General features: G+C 37.1%; 1 protein-coding gene across 2 annotated transcripts in view; it reads left to right on the forward strand.

The window, feature by feature from the left end:
- The first annotated feature begins 205 nt into the window (after nucleotides 1-205).
- Nucleotides 206-14770, forward strand: part of esr2b (estrogen receptor 2b) — a 36505-nt gene continuing 21940 nt past the window's right edge. For both annotated transcript variants that reach the window (XM_074691430.1, XM_074691431.1), the window contains exon 1: nucleotides 206-414. The gene's annotated coding sequence lies outside the window, so the exon portion shown is untranslated. The remainder of the gene's footprint in view (nucleotides 415-14770) is intronic.

The following is a 14770-nucleotide window of genomic DNA, read 5'->3' on the forward strand; positions in this document are numbered from 1 at the left end:
TTTTTACAATCACATTTTCATGTTAAAATCATATAATTAAATGAAAAATGTGCTCAGAATCCTGTTCTGACTGAAACATTAATAAATGATTTCTGTGACCCTCCTCCTCCTCCCGCCTTTCGTCTGTTCTAAAGTGGGCGTGGCCATACGTGACGTCACCAAACCTGCCAAACCTTAAATCTGTCACTTTGGTAGTAGAGGGAGAAGATGAGGGGAAATATTAAAGACGGAGCTGGAGTGAAGGAGTCTGTGGAGGAATAACTCGGAGGTTCAGGCGCTTTTCGGGCAGAGAAGTGAGAAGTGGTAGTTTCACTTTTACCGCCACTGTTTGAGTCCGAACCGAGTGTTTGTAGCGACAGAAGAGACTGAACTCCGACAGCAGCTGCTGGTCTTTGGCTCCGGGCTGAGTGACAGGTTGGTGACATGACGGTGTGTGTGTAAGTGAGTGTGTGTGTGTGTGAGTGTGTTTTATGAGCTAACTTTGACAGGTGTGAGTGTTTCAGCCGTTCAAATGAATCAACAGGTGGTTCCCGAAGCTTCGTCTAAACTTTACACCGTGCTCTGCATTTCATAATTTGGCTAATTTTGTAGTCCGGAAGATAATTTACGACACCTTTTACTTGTTTCTGTCACATTTGAATGCGATAGTTTTTTTTTAAAACCCAGATAGTTAAAAAAATAACGCGACTATCTCAACTTAAGGGCTTTAAACTGCACGTATAAATAAAGTTTACTGTATTTTAATCAGCGTAGTTAGCAAGCAAACCCAATTAATTACTGTTAATATTATTTAATATCAAACTAAGACTCCTTAACCTCCACAAATTTACCTTGAAACCAAAAATATCACTAAAAACACGATTTAGCTAAGTCCATATAGAAATTATTTTCCTGAGCATATTTATACCCCCCCCCCCAAAAAAAAAAAAAAAAAAATTTAATTAGTTAATTAAATTAAATAAAATAAATTTTACAAAAAACGGACTCAACTAAGTCATTGTGGGTGGAAACTATTTTTCTGAGCATATTTAAAACTACCCCCCCCCCCCCCCCCCAAAATAAAATAAATAAATAAATAAATAAATAATAAAAATATATAAATAAAAATAATAAAACAAATCAAATCAAAAATGAAAAAAACAAAAAAACTTACTCAACTACGTCAATATGAAAACTATTTTTCTGAGCATATTTAAAACAACCCCCCAAAAAGATTTAAAATTATAAATAAATAAGTAATAAATAAAATGAAATGATAAAAATGTAAAATAAATTAAAAAAAAAAAAACGGACCCCCCCCCTGAAAAAACATCAACAACAACAAAATAGTAATAATAATTAAGTAAATAAATAATAAATAAAATTAAACGAAATACAAAATGAAATAAAATGAATTGAAAACAAAAAAAATGGAACCCCCCCCCCCCCCCCCCCCCCAAAAAAAAAAAAAAAAAAAAAAACCAACAACACTAAAAAAAAACTAAAACAAAAAAACCTGCTAACCTTATTATTTTAAACTTAAACTCACAGCATCTTGGAAAACCAATAATTTATATTGGAAAATTATCTTATGAAAAATGAAAATGCTTACATAAGGCACAAAGTGTTTAAATTTGTGCAGTTTTGAGCTGAACACAAATTTTTCATTCTCAAAATGTAATATTTTGAATGAAAACAAACAAAATATCAATGTTTCGTGGCTTTATTTTAGTTTCAAAAGGGTGGAATAACCAGAAAAATAAAAGTGTGTGTGTGTAAATTATAAATTTGTGCAGGAAATTTCATTTAAAGTCAGACTTGTGTGAAATAAACATCAAATAAACATCCAGTCCCTGTCGTATGTAGTATCTAGTTAGTTATAAAAGGTCACTTGGTGCAGACTTAATAAAGGGGACTCTCATGCTTGATTCAGTGGCTCTGTGCAGATGCTCTGCAGACTGTTTGTGCTCTTAATGATATCGCGTTTTGCAGCTGTAATGCATCTAAAACACTGTTTCCATCAGACGTCTTCAGCCAGTTCTTTGTGACCTGATGTGTCTTCAGAAACTTTTTTTTAAAACACTTTTCCTGCAAAGATTTGTGAACAAACCTGTTATTTAGAACAGACGTTTGGTTTACAATCTAATTTTCTGACGCCTTTGCAGATTATTTTTACACACCAACAAACCCCGGCTCTATCTGTTGCTGTTCTTCAGGCTCCACTGTGGAAACCAGTGAGGATGCACGTCGCTCAGCCTCCTCCTCACGACCTTGAGACTGCTCATGGTGTAATTATAATCGTAGCGTTATTGTAAATACCAGATTCCTTTTCCACTCGAGAATAACTCAGCTGTGGGGGAGTCAGCGCTCTGTGTGTGTGTGTGTGTGTGTGTGTGTGTGTGTGTGTATACGTGGAGGAGGGGAGGATGGAGGGAAGTCCTGTAGTTACCAGAAATAAAAAAGTTGGAATTTAAGAACATCCTTTTTCTGGTTTCACCCACGTCAGAAAGAATTCCACCGACTGGCGCCGAAAACTCGTCAAGGTCACTCCGCTCAGCAGCTCCTTATACATCCCCCCCCTACCCTCCACCCCCTCCATCCTCAGGTTGTCCATCACCAGAGATACCCGGGTACAGAGCGTAACTAAAACACAGCTGTAGTGAGCAGGGAGCAGCGTGGTGCGTGTGGTTCCTCACGGGGTGTCTCCAGGCGGCGGTGGAAGGAGGGCGGGGTTCCTCAGGAGCTTTGTGGTCACATGTTCAGCAGCAGAAATCCACAGAAAACGTCCTTTAATTTGAATCAGTTCACAGCAGGGGTTCCCAAACTTATCAGCCAGTGACGAGATAGTGGTCCTGGATACTGGTGACCCCCTGCTGTGGGAATACACAGATGAACCAATCAGAATGCAGAAAAAAATGAGCAAATCAAGCCCCAGAGTAGCTGTTTGGTAGGAGATCAGTCCACCTTTGTGCACGCCTAAATGAATGTGCTGCTTCTGGTACTGCAGTTATTCTGTTTTTTTAATAATGATAATAATAATAAAGGATTTTATTTATAACGCACTTTACATTTGTGGCCAAATCTCAAAGTGCACAGAAGGAAAAAAAACAATAAAGACATTAATAAAGACAATAAAAACAGTAAAAACATAAAAAAAGAAGAAAAAAAAACAGTCCGCAAAAAAGTTTTTGTCACTTTCGGTGTTTCATGGTAGAAATTTTAAAAAATAATCAAAAATTTTCTGTGGGCATGATTATATATTTCATTAACCCCTAGTTTTGTTTATATTTTGCAATAATGGATGAAAACTGCAAGTGTAAAAAGATTTTGGAAAGCATTATGTCATGCTTTTGCAACACTGCAAAAAACTGAAGTCTTATCAAGTGTTTTTGCCTTTTTTTAAGCAAAATTGTTATGTTATACTGGATATGAGCCAGAAAAATGTATTTTTTAAAGTTATTTTAAGACAGAAATGAGGTCTGAATTGCCGAAACAAGTAAAATAAAAAAAGAAAAAAAAAATTCTATTCGAAGATTTTTTTACTTGTAACAAGCAATTCAGACCTCATTTTGTCTTTAAGTTACTTGAAAAAAAAACACATTTTCTGGACTGACCAGCTGAATGTGGCTCATATCACGTATAACAAGACAATTTTTACTTATAACAAGACAAAAACACTTGATTAGATCTAATTTTTTGCAGTGTACAGTAAACTCTTCCTTTCTACCGTTTTCGTGATTGTAAGTTCAAAACAATTCGACTTCAAAATAAACCTGAAGAACAGAAAACAATACCAGCATTTTTACCTCATAAGGGATAATGTGTAGCACACAGTGTTCAAACTATAGACTGTAAAAATATGGACATCATCATGCTCGGCTTGAAGTGAGGTCTCCACAAAAACTGCTCCCCCTGGTGGCTGGCTGCAGTATAGGTCAAAAAATCCATCTCACCAGTCATTCCAGATGGGCTGTGGTCAAACTTTAAAAATTAATACACCTGGTAGAAATGTTTCTCACGTCTGATTGTTGTGGTGATTTGAAGATATAATTTGGCTGTCTTGTATTCAAGTTCTCTATTTCTGAAAAGTTATGTTTTCATTAGTTATAAGAGGTTAAAAACGAGGCTTTATCTAATGTTTAACGATGATTAACAGCTGACGTTCTTGTGTATTTTTTTTATAGGATTGTAAATATGTTGGGAGGTAGAGTCAAGAAGAGATTAGACTCTCAAAAGGAAATAATTATTATTTTTGTCTCCCTGCTCCACTCAGATTCTCCCAGAATCCCTCAGTCTCTACTGCGCCTTGACACATGAGTAACGATGAAAGCAATCATGCTGACGTGTTTTTAACAAAGAGCTGATGCTAAAATCAACTTTTCATCAACAAATATCACACAGCTACCTGTGAGCGTCTGTGTAACCTCAGTCAGAGAGGATCTCATGCAGCGTCCAGTTCAATGTCAGAGATGGAAAAGGCAAGAATAGATGCAAAGCCTGCTCAAAAACTGACTTCTTTGGCAAAATTAAAGTTTTTCAGAAAAGTAACGCAAGAATTACTTTCCCTGGTAACTAGTTACATTTATGAAGGAGTAATTTAGTTACCAATTCAGTTACTTTGTTGGCAAAGAAACGAGTCTGAGAAGTAGACTCGTTTTGCCATAGTGTCAACAGGCTGAGGTGATGTGCTGGTTGTTCCTGGTGTTACACTTGCAGTTGAGATTAAAAATTGGTGCTCTAGTTATTTTGAGTCCTAAATAAAAAGAAACACCTGTTGCAAGTCACATTTACAGCCTCTTGTCACCTTCATCTTCACAACTTTCAGAGTCCTTTCCTCTTCTCCCTCAGAGGTTAAAAAAAACAGCCAGAGAGAAACGTGTGTTTTCTGTCTGCTGTGTCTCTCTCTGAGCGCCAGCACCTGTTAATAATTTCACCATGTTGCAGAGAAATGTTCCTAAATACTCATTTTTTAAAGGTTGATTTCAGAAAGAAGTCTCCTCCTGCAGGATTTAGCTGCTGTCTGTGAGTGTGTGTGTGAAGAAACGCTGCACGGAGCTTTTGTCCTCTATAGATTGGTGATCTTTGTGCAGACGGCACTTCATCTCAGCTCTCTTCTTCTGTGTCACTTCTGTGCAGCCAGAAAGCTTCAATCCATGAAGAAGGAAAAACACCTGCTGCCTTTTTCTGTGCTTTATGACTGGTGTTGAAGTTTGGGGCTTGAAATCTACTGACAGTCATCAACAATCAGTCAAATATTGTGCTGATTGTCAGCTTCCCTCACTATCGGCTGAAAGCTTCATTGAAATCTTGTTTCTAAGTCAGAGCCATTGCTCTGTTCAATTGATTGCGACATAATATTATGATGCAGTGGTTTTTCTCCCCTGGGGGGGCGCCATAGAGTTCCAGGGGAGGGCAGCAAGTGCAGGGAGTATGGCGACCAAGTGGTTGAGACAGTATTTTTCCTTACTCTGCTGCTCTCCTGCTACATCAATTGTGCTCTGAGTCAACTCAACCAAATTATGGCAAGCTATACTTCTCAGGACACCTCCATAGTTTTGCGGTTAAGGCTTTTAGGGGGTTTCTTTTATCAATAAGGGGTGTCGTGTCCCCCCAGACTCCTGTTTTTCTCCCAGTGATGATGATGAATATTTAAAAAGGGTGTCCACGGGGTTTTAAAAAGCATAAAAAGTTGATAAATCAATTTTGGGAAAATTAAGGCCCTTAAAAAGTCTTAAAAAGTCTTAATTGTGGTTCTATGAGGTATTAAATTTTATAGGTATTCATGCTTTAACTCCAAAAATATCTGTAAATATTTTTTTCCTATTTGCAACTGTCCCCTAATTGGGAGTCAGTAGAAAAATACCAAAAAATAAATAAAAAAATAATAAAAATAATAATAATAAAATAAATTCACAAAGGCTCTAGTTACAATAAGATACAATAATAAAAATTGTAAAAAGAATATACACAAGCTATAAATTAACGTCACTACTAGTTTTAAAAAGAGAAATTGAATACAACATTAAAGCAAATTACACAATCTCAGGTACATGTCCAAAATTTTGATAATTATTAAATAATTTCTCGTTTTTTTTGTTTATCAAGTTGGCCTTGAATAGCTGCTGTTACTTGTTGTGGGAGTGTCAATAAACTTGCCTTTGGTTCCATTAATTCTTTCAAGCTCTATTCCCTCAGTTTACATAATATACATATTCTGTAAAAATGCAGACTACAACTGATAAAGATGGGTTGTGAACAACAACTGAAAGTCACAATGAAGTCTTTAAACTTTTTGAAAGTTTTTGAAAAGTCTTAAAAAGGTATTGAAATCAACCTCAGGATTTTAGCGTATACCCTGTTAAAGTTGGGCATTTCTTGGACTGGATGCTCCGAGACCAGTGTGTGGAAATTTTAAATCTCTCCTTAATGTTCACCTCTACAGGAACGTTGTTGATGCTAAAAACAGCTCTTTATATGATTATTATTACTATTTTATTTAAATGTGTTTTAATTGTTACATTTTGATTGAACTTTTATAATTTGCTGCCAACGTGGCCATTTTTCTGCACTGGCTCAAGAGCTGACATTTTATTTTCACATTTGAAGATAATATAATCATTTTAATACATGCACCAATAGGCATTGACCTTAATTCATCTGATTTTTACCCATTTTAACAAAATGTAGGAGACTGTATTATAGGACTGCATGATCAAAATTAACTCAAATGTTTTATGGTTGAAGCTCAGAGTGGATAGGCCTGGGACGATATATTGTCCCAGAATTATTGACAATGAACAATATTATTGACATTATTTTTGAGACCAAATTAACCACCAATGTTAAATGATATATCATAATAATGCAATACACCCTTTAAAATGCAACAAAATTTTGTTTCTCATGAGTATTAGTCGAGTAAACGCGCCCGGGTGCTGGGGTCCAGAGCCTTTCTCTGCTCCCCGTCTCTGGAAATCCCTCCCAGCGGACATCCGTGACATTAACTCATTGACTATTTTCAAATCACGCCCTAAAACCATCTAATCAGTTTTAGATTCAGTCAATCTGTCTGTCTTCCATCTTATCTTTTAAATCAATGTCTTTTAAACTTTTATATTTACACTTTTTCTTTTAAATTTTGTTTAAGTGTTTTTAAATTATGTTTTGTGCAGCGTCCTTGGGTGTCGTGAAAGGCGCCTTGAAATAAAATGTATGACTATTATTATCCAGCCTCTTGTAAGCGAGAGACGAGGAAATTATTGTATGATTAATAATTTAGGCCTCAAAGTGAATTATTTGTTTATTATTGTTAATATTCGTTTAATTAAAACTGGGGCAGCCCTGGTGAATTCATGTTCCCTGATGGGCGGCTCACTGTCTCACACTTTCATAACTCCTGCTTTATCGCTTTACTACCAGGATGGAAACAAGCGCAGATGATAGATAGAAAGAAGCACGGTTTGAAAGCCCTTTGATGCACTGAGATGTAACCATAGACTGAGTAATAAATTGATGTAGTATATGCTGTGCCTCCTCACTAAGCTGCAGGACCATAGACTGTATATAGAGTGGACAGTGTGGCTCCGCCATTTATCATTGTACTTTTTCGAAGCCAAAATTCCTCCGTCACAGGCTCAGCCATTGGCAGCAGTTGCAACCAGAGTCTGCACAGTAGAGACTGTGAGGGATTCTGGGAGAATCTGAGTGGAGCTGGGTGACAAAAATAATAATTATTTTTTTCATTTCGAGAGTCTAATCGCTTCTTGACTCTACCCCCCCGACATATTTTACAATCCCCCCCAAAAATACACAATAACGGCAGCTGTCAATCATCATTAAATGTGACGTAAAACCTCCTTTTTAACCTCTTATAACTAATGAAAACGAAGCTTTTCAGAAAAATCTATATTGAAATCTATATTTAAAGCATCGGTTTGTCTTCTCCGGCGCTACTCAGTAACATATGAGTTCAGTTACTCCACGTGTCATCTATAAGCTTCAGCTTCTCAGTAACTCTGACTTTTTGGTCTAGAGTCGAGCGCCTGCGGCTATCAAATGCAGCGTCTTCTGCACAGACTTCCTGATTCACGCTGAATCCAGGAATGTGATTGGTTGGGACATTCATCTTTACAAAATAATGACCTGGGTTAGTTTCACTTAGGCAGAAGCCTTCAGAAACATGTGGTTTGGTGTGGATGATGGGCCTTAACGTATAAAAATAGATAGCTTTCCAGATACCCAGCTACATGTGGACACGGCCTGAGAGAAACGCTCAGATTAGATGATCAGACGCCGTCTTCTCCTCCCGCTGTGGCAGTGACAGACACGTCAGGCAGGTAGCGGCTGCAGCAGCTCTGACAGGTAAAATAACTCCAAATCCCCACGTCCTAATCAGCCTGTTCGTTCTGCTGAAGCGCCTCTTTTTTTCTACTCCCTGCGAGCCAGAAGCTGCTCCCTCCTGCTCCTCCTGCTCCTCCTGCTCCCATGTAATCCGTCCCCCTCTTCAATGCAGCCGGGCTCCGCTCCTCCAGCAGCTCCTTGTGGTCTTTGTGGGGCTCAGAGAATGGAGGGATAGAGCCGGGCTAATGGTTTTGCTGGGGGTCTTTGTGTTTTGGTATGTGCTGCTGGCTGGGAGCCTTGCTCCGAGGGGACGGGGGCTCCACGCTTCTTTATACGCGTGGAATAAACAGGTTTTGATACACTGGCCTGCAAAGCGCGCTCGATGAAGAAACATGTTGTACCTTCATTCACGCTCGCGTCCTGTTTCATGAGATATTCTCGTGTCTGATGCAGGCTTTGTTGGAGCAGTGTGTGCCCTGTGGAAGTGTATCCTCTGTGTTTTGAAGGTGGCAGATCTGAGCTCAGATTTCTCTCTGAAACAAGCTTTTTCCTGGATAAGAGATCCCATTGTGATGGGGAGAAAAATGCATTTTCCAGCAGGAGGAGCAGGGTCTGATGGACTTCCTCTTTGACTGGCCTCTGCAGGGTGTTTCTTTTCCATCGTTTGTCATTCAGAGCTCACAACACAGAGCCAGTTTAGGACAACAGATCTGGATGAGATGTAAAACATGTTCGAGTATGAAGAAGCAGAATCAGACTCTGACCTCTGGAGGAACATTTGGTTAGTTTTGTCTGTATGTGCTGTAAACAAAACCCCAGTTTTCACAGTTATTAAGCAGAAACACAATTTCTCTGACTCTTCAACTGGGAGCAGGGCTAACACTGAACACAGGTGAAAACGATCTAAGACAAAGTTTGTTTCTTTCCCTTTTTAATGGCACCATATAGAAGAAGAAACATGCAACTGTGGGATGAGCAGTACAGCTTGATATGTGGTTGCCAAATCTTCTCTGTCAATGCCAAACAGCTTGTTCTGCCATTAGCGATCTTAAAAAAATGAAACCTACAGCTCCTTGATGTGTCTCCTATTTTTTTTAATTTTGACTGTCCTGTTGTTTTTTTAAAAATATTTTTTCATAATATTTTTTTTGTCAACAGTCTTTGGTGTGATTTTTGTAACCAGGGGCTGCACCAGTATTTCATTTGGTATAACTTAGGAAACAGTTGCAATTTTCAAATATTCAAGTAGAATAGAATAGAATAGAATAGAATATTATTTATTGTTTCCCCATGGGTGAAATTTACTTGTCCCAGCAGCACACAGACAAAGTTCAAAAATGCAATAATAATAATGATAATAATAATAATAATAATAATAATATTATTATTATTATTATTATTATTATTATTATTATTATTAATAATAATAATAATAATATAATAACAATAATAATGATACGATAATGTTACAATAAAATGAAAATAATAACAAAAATACACAAAAATAACAGCACAAAATAATACATTAGAAATAAAAAAAAAAAATAGAAAAGTAAAAAAATATTACTACTTTCATAAAAATAAAATAAAAATAAATGTATATGGGAGGAATGACCTGCAGGGGCGCTCTCGCTTGCAGGGTGGCAGTCTGAGTCTGCTGCTGAAGGAGCTACAGAAGTCCCCCACAGTCTCGTACAGTGGCTGGGAGGGATTGTCGATAATGGATGCAAGCAAAAAAATCATTCAATTGAAAAAAATGAATTTAAAAAAATCAAATCGGAAATGTAAATGTTCCCACATCATCAAACTTAATTTCTTCAGCTTTTTTTCCAGGCCTTGATTGTAACAGGATATAACTGCCAGACAGTGATTGTAAGGCAGGGGTCTCCAACCTTTTTAGGAACAGAGCTTCTTTTATTATTTCTTTACCTTTTCCATTTGCTTGGCGAGTTATGTATCTTGGTCCTGTGAGCTACCTGTTGGGAACACCTGTTGTAAGGCATTTAAAAACTTCTTCAACACAATGATGCTCAAAATAACATGAAAAAGCTGCTAGTTTACAGTTATACTGGTTCTGGGAGTGCTGGAAGCAATTGATACAAAACATTTAACAACAAAAACAAAAACTTGAGTGCAAAATTAGTGAAGCAAAGACAAAATACGTCTCCTTATGTCCAATTTCCTTTCTTGACTGACCCAAAGTATGTCAAACTCATGATCTGAATACCTTCAATAACTGAGTTATTAAAAATTATCCCTGCTCCAGTGTGTGCTGATAAAAAATGAGTTATACAAACCAAAATTACTGGTTGTACCAGGCTGTAATCATTTTTATTTCTTCTGAAAAGATCGACTTATTTGAATGGGTGTGCATGTGGCGTCTGCTACTTTTGGAGCCAGACTCAAGTGGACACTTGAGGTACTGCAGTTTTGTGGGACTTTTGCATCTGCTTCATTCCCAAGAGTGAAAAGTGCCACCAGTATAAATGTACAAGGTTTCTGAGCTTTCAGGCTTCTTTTTCAGCATCAGAGGTTTTTCTTTCTTTCTTTTTATATATTTAAGTTAGAAATAATAATAAAAAAAAACATCTTAGAGCTTCAGCCTCGTCAACCTGTTGGTTTCCAGAGCTATCCGCTGTGACATGAATGAATCAGTGGATTAAAAAGTTGCGCTGAAGCACCTTTGACCCTTTGTGGACTGCCTGGTGGTTTACCATGGAAAGCTGCCATGAACACCAGTCCGTCCAAAGCTCAAACTTCAGCTCAGACATGCTGTGAAAACAGACATTTACATAGTCGATGGGTAACAGCTCAACCACTGGGCCACACAGTCTGAAGAGTAAAGTGAGTTATTTCATCTGTTTCATCTCTTTTTTAACTTCTCGAGCTGTTTTTAGTCTTGAATTGACTTCAGCAAGTCTGAGAGAAGATGTTCAAAAGGAAATAACTTTTATATTTGTGAGCGTGCATCATTGTGTTCTTTGAACCGGTCTAATTTCCTGATTTACAGCCCGGCTGTATAAAAAGCTCTGCCTGTGCTGTCTGTGATAAAAAACCTTGATCTAGTTTTGTTGATTTTCCACTGATACAAAAACATTTCTGCTCAGTGTAACAGCTTTTTTAACAGCAGCACAAACACTGTGAGAAGACAGTGTGATGAGGTTTGTGTTGTGTTGTGTTGTTGAAGGGATGATTTCCTGCAGACTGAGGCTCTTAGAGTCAAAAATAGAAGTAGTACAGAAAGTCTGTGGTGTTCCCTCAGAGTAAACACAGGAAGACCTACATTTACCAGAATGCACTGGGGCTCTCTTGCCCCTCCTTTGCCTTTGGCTGTTCAGGTCTTTCTGCCAGAAAATGCCCTGATGTCTCACCAATTTGTCTGCCTCTCTGGAGTTCATTGTTCATTTCTAACTTCTACTCACGCTGTAATTATACAAAGCGGGATGAGCATCAGCAAAGTCTACCACAGACGAGGCCGATTGATGTTAAATCGACGTAATGGAGCACGTTCAAAGTCAAAAATTCATTTTTTAAAGAAAGAAAAAGGAAACTATTAATGCTTTTTGAACTAATGGACAGAGTGTGTCTCTATAAGGTCGCTTTGATAAACTTTGTTTTGATGTCTTAAAAAAGCTAATGTTGGAAATTTGACTTTATTTTCTGGTGTGACAAGATTTCAAATGTTCAACCATGTAACTGTTTTTGGGGTTGTTTCATTTTGGGCTGAATTTGACCTCACGGTTTTTGGACCCCCCTAAAAACCCCACAACAGCTTTATAGGTCCCATATCCTGCTCCTTTTCCTCAGTTTAATATGGATCATTGATGTCTTCATGAAATGGTAGTAACATGTTTTGGTCCAAAAAGCCAATAAATCAAGCACAGCAGCATTGTTTCCAGGCTCTCATAGCCCCTCTGTTCAGAACGCTCTGATTTAGTGGGCGTGGCCTGCATATGTAAATGAGCCACCGCTGATACCGCCCCGCTCTCCAACGTCACTGAGAGCGGCGCCACGAGCTCCGAGTGCACAATGTTTAGGAAACAGAGAAGCTTGTTTACTGTATCATTACAGGCTAAAACAACAGGCAAACAGCAGCTAAAGTTAGCATCCTGAAGCTAACACAGAGACAGGAGGGACACTGAGGAAAAGCTCTTCCATCTGCTCCACAGCACACAGCATTTAAAATACTCACATTTCCAGGGTCCCAGGTTTGTTGGAGGATGGTTGGTAATGCGCCTGGATTCAGGACCAGTCTATTGGCTAGCCCTCTGTTGGACTGTCCAAAGTTGGAAAAGCAGTCGGCCGTGAAGTGACTAGCACACACATGCTCAGTTTTACTGAGTGTAGCTGGAACATTTCCTGATAAATGAACTCTAGACACTTAGTCTGTCTTCTTCTGAGATGGGAAGCTTGAGCATGGAACTATGTGGCTGTTTACAGCCAAAAACAGAGCAGTGATGGCTCTTCAACTTTGACATTCTCCTCCTGCAGCAGCGGGGAGTGGAGTGGGCTGGGAGGAGGTTTGGGGGTATGTGCTCCGGTGGACCAATCAGGTCAGACTTGCTTCTGATTGGTCAAAAAAGGGAATCGCTGATGTCGGCAAATCCCCAAAATCCAAACAGCTCGTTTTAGGTCAGGATTTTACATTCACAAGCTCTACTGAGTACAGGTTTTGTTATTAAATATCATATTTTGTAACGGAACTAATCTATGAGACATGAAGCCTTCAATTAATCATGCTGGGATCTTGCGCTCTATATAGATTAGAATTAGCTTGCAGGTGGTGCTGCTGCCATTGGAGTTGCCCTATCCCGCTAATGTAATGGTAGGGGAAACATTGCTAATGGTGCATTCAGTTGCTCTTCAAAACTACACAACTCTCAAATCGGCAGCAGAGAGCAGAGCTTCATATAACCTGAGTTTACAGTACAAGCTTTGGTGTTGACACGCTAAATAGTGTTCAGAGTAACAGAGGACGGCTGGCTGATACTCTCTGTCTTAATTAGCTGTTTATGGGACTTTGTGTTTTTGGTAAATAAGGTTTATCTGATGTTAAGAAGTGTTAAAAAAGGTTTAAAGAGTTTAATGATGACTTCCCCTAAAAGTGGCCTAACAGTTTTTCTATTTGCCCCCATTGTTGTGCTTAAGGCCACCATGACCTGACATGAGTGTGACGCGTGATGAGACAGTTGATGTGATTGACCCCGGGACTTTTGACGCACAGTCTCTGGTCCATTCTGTGGTCGATTGTTGTAACTTTAGAAAAACAGTAGATGTGGAGCAGCGACCCCTCTTAAGTGTCTTTTAAAGGATGTTATCTGTACTCAGTGGCTGCTTTTGACATCTGTCTTTTTGTTATGTAATGTGTGTTTTGTCAGCGTTTTGAGTCATTTTCACATCTAAACTTAGTGTTGGTCTTTATTTCTGACTGGGTTTTATCTGTCTTGAAGAGAGGGGTTATTTTTACATTTTAGCTGCTCTTTAACCCATTTAGTCTGGATGTAGCATTAGGTTGATTCAGATGGTGTCATCATTTTCAAGACATGAAAAATAAACTGGATTAATAAATAAATAAAAACAAATAAAAAATAAAATAAAATAAGGTACAAAAAATAAAATAAAATAAGGTACATAAAATAAAATAAAATAAGAATAAATAAAATAAATATATAAAAATAAATAAATAAATAAACTGCAAACTCTTATTATCATAGAAACTAATTATTGCAAACTCTTATTTAATAAATAATAATTTATAAATGAATAAATAGAAAATAAAATAAAATATAAAAAATAAATAAAAACAAATTAAAATTTTTAACATAAGATATTTAAAATGAGATAAGATAACATTTATGAAATAGAATAAAATATAAAAAATAACATGAAATAAAATTTAAAAATATATATATATATATAAAGATAACGTAAAATAACATAAAATTTATACAATAAAATAAAATATAAATAATAACATAAAATAAGATAAAATGTATAAAAAAATGAAATATAAAAAAACAAAATCAAATAAAATCTATAAAATAAAATATAAAAATAAAATATAAAAAATAAAATATAAAAAACAAAATAAAACTTAGAAAATATAAAGTTTAATATAAATACAAATATTTATATTACGTAATCTAAAATAAAATAAAATTCTATTTACTGAACAACACGTGAGGCAAAGCAAGGATGTTCTAATAATTAACAGCCCAATGTCTAAACTATCAAATGGTTTAATTTCATGTTTTTAATAGCTCCAGAGGCTGACATATAAAGGTTTCAGAGAACTTTTCCTGGAAAACTTCAGGTTGTAAGATGGGATGTAAATTTTCTGCTGAGGTTTTTAGAGCCTGTTTTAGCAGGTGTCTGGGGTCTAAGTGGGTTAACATGGCTGGTAAAGGATCACAGAGTTTGTTATGCTAAATTTGTTTGCCAAGTGTGGCTA

Source organism: Halichoeres trimaculatus, unplaced genomic scaffold (genome assembly GCF_033239565.1).
Source record: "Halichoeres trimaculatus isolate MK-OKI-2021-1 unplaced genomic scaffold, fHalTri1.1 fHalTri1_scaffold_17, whole genome shotgun sequence".
Lineage (NCBI taxonomy): Eukaryota > Metazoa > Chordata > Actinopteri > Labriformes > Labridae > Halichoeres > Halichoeres trimaculatus.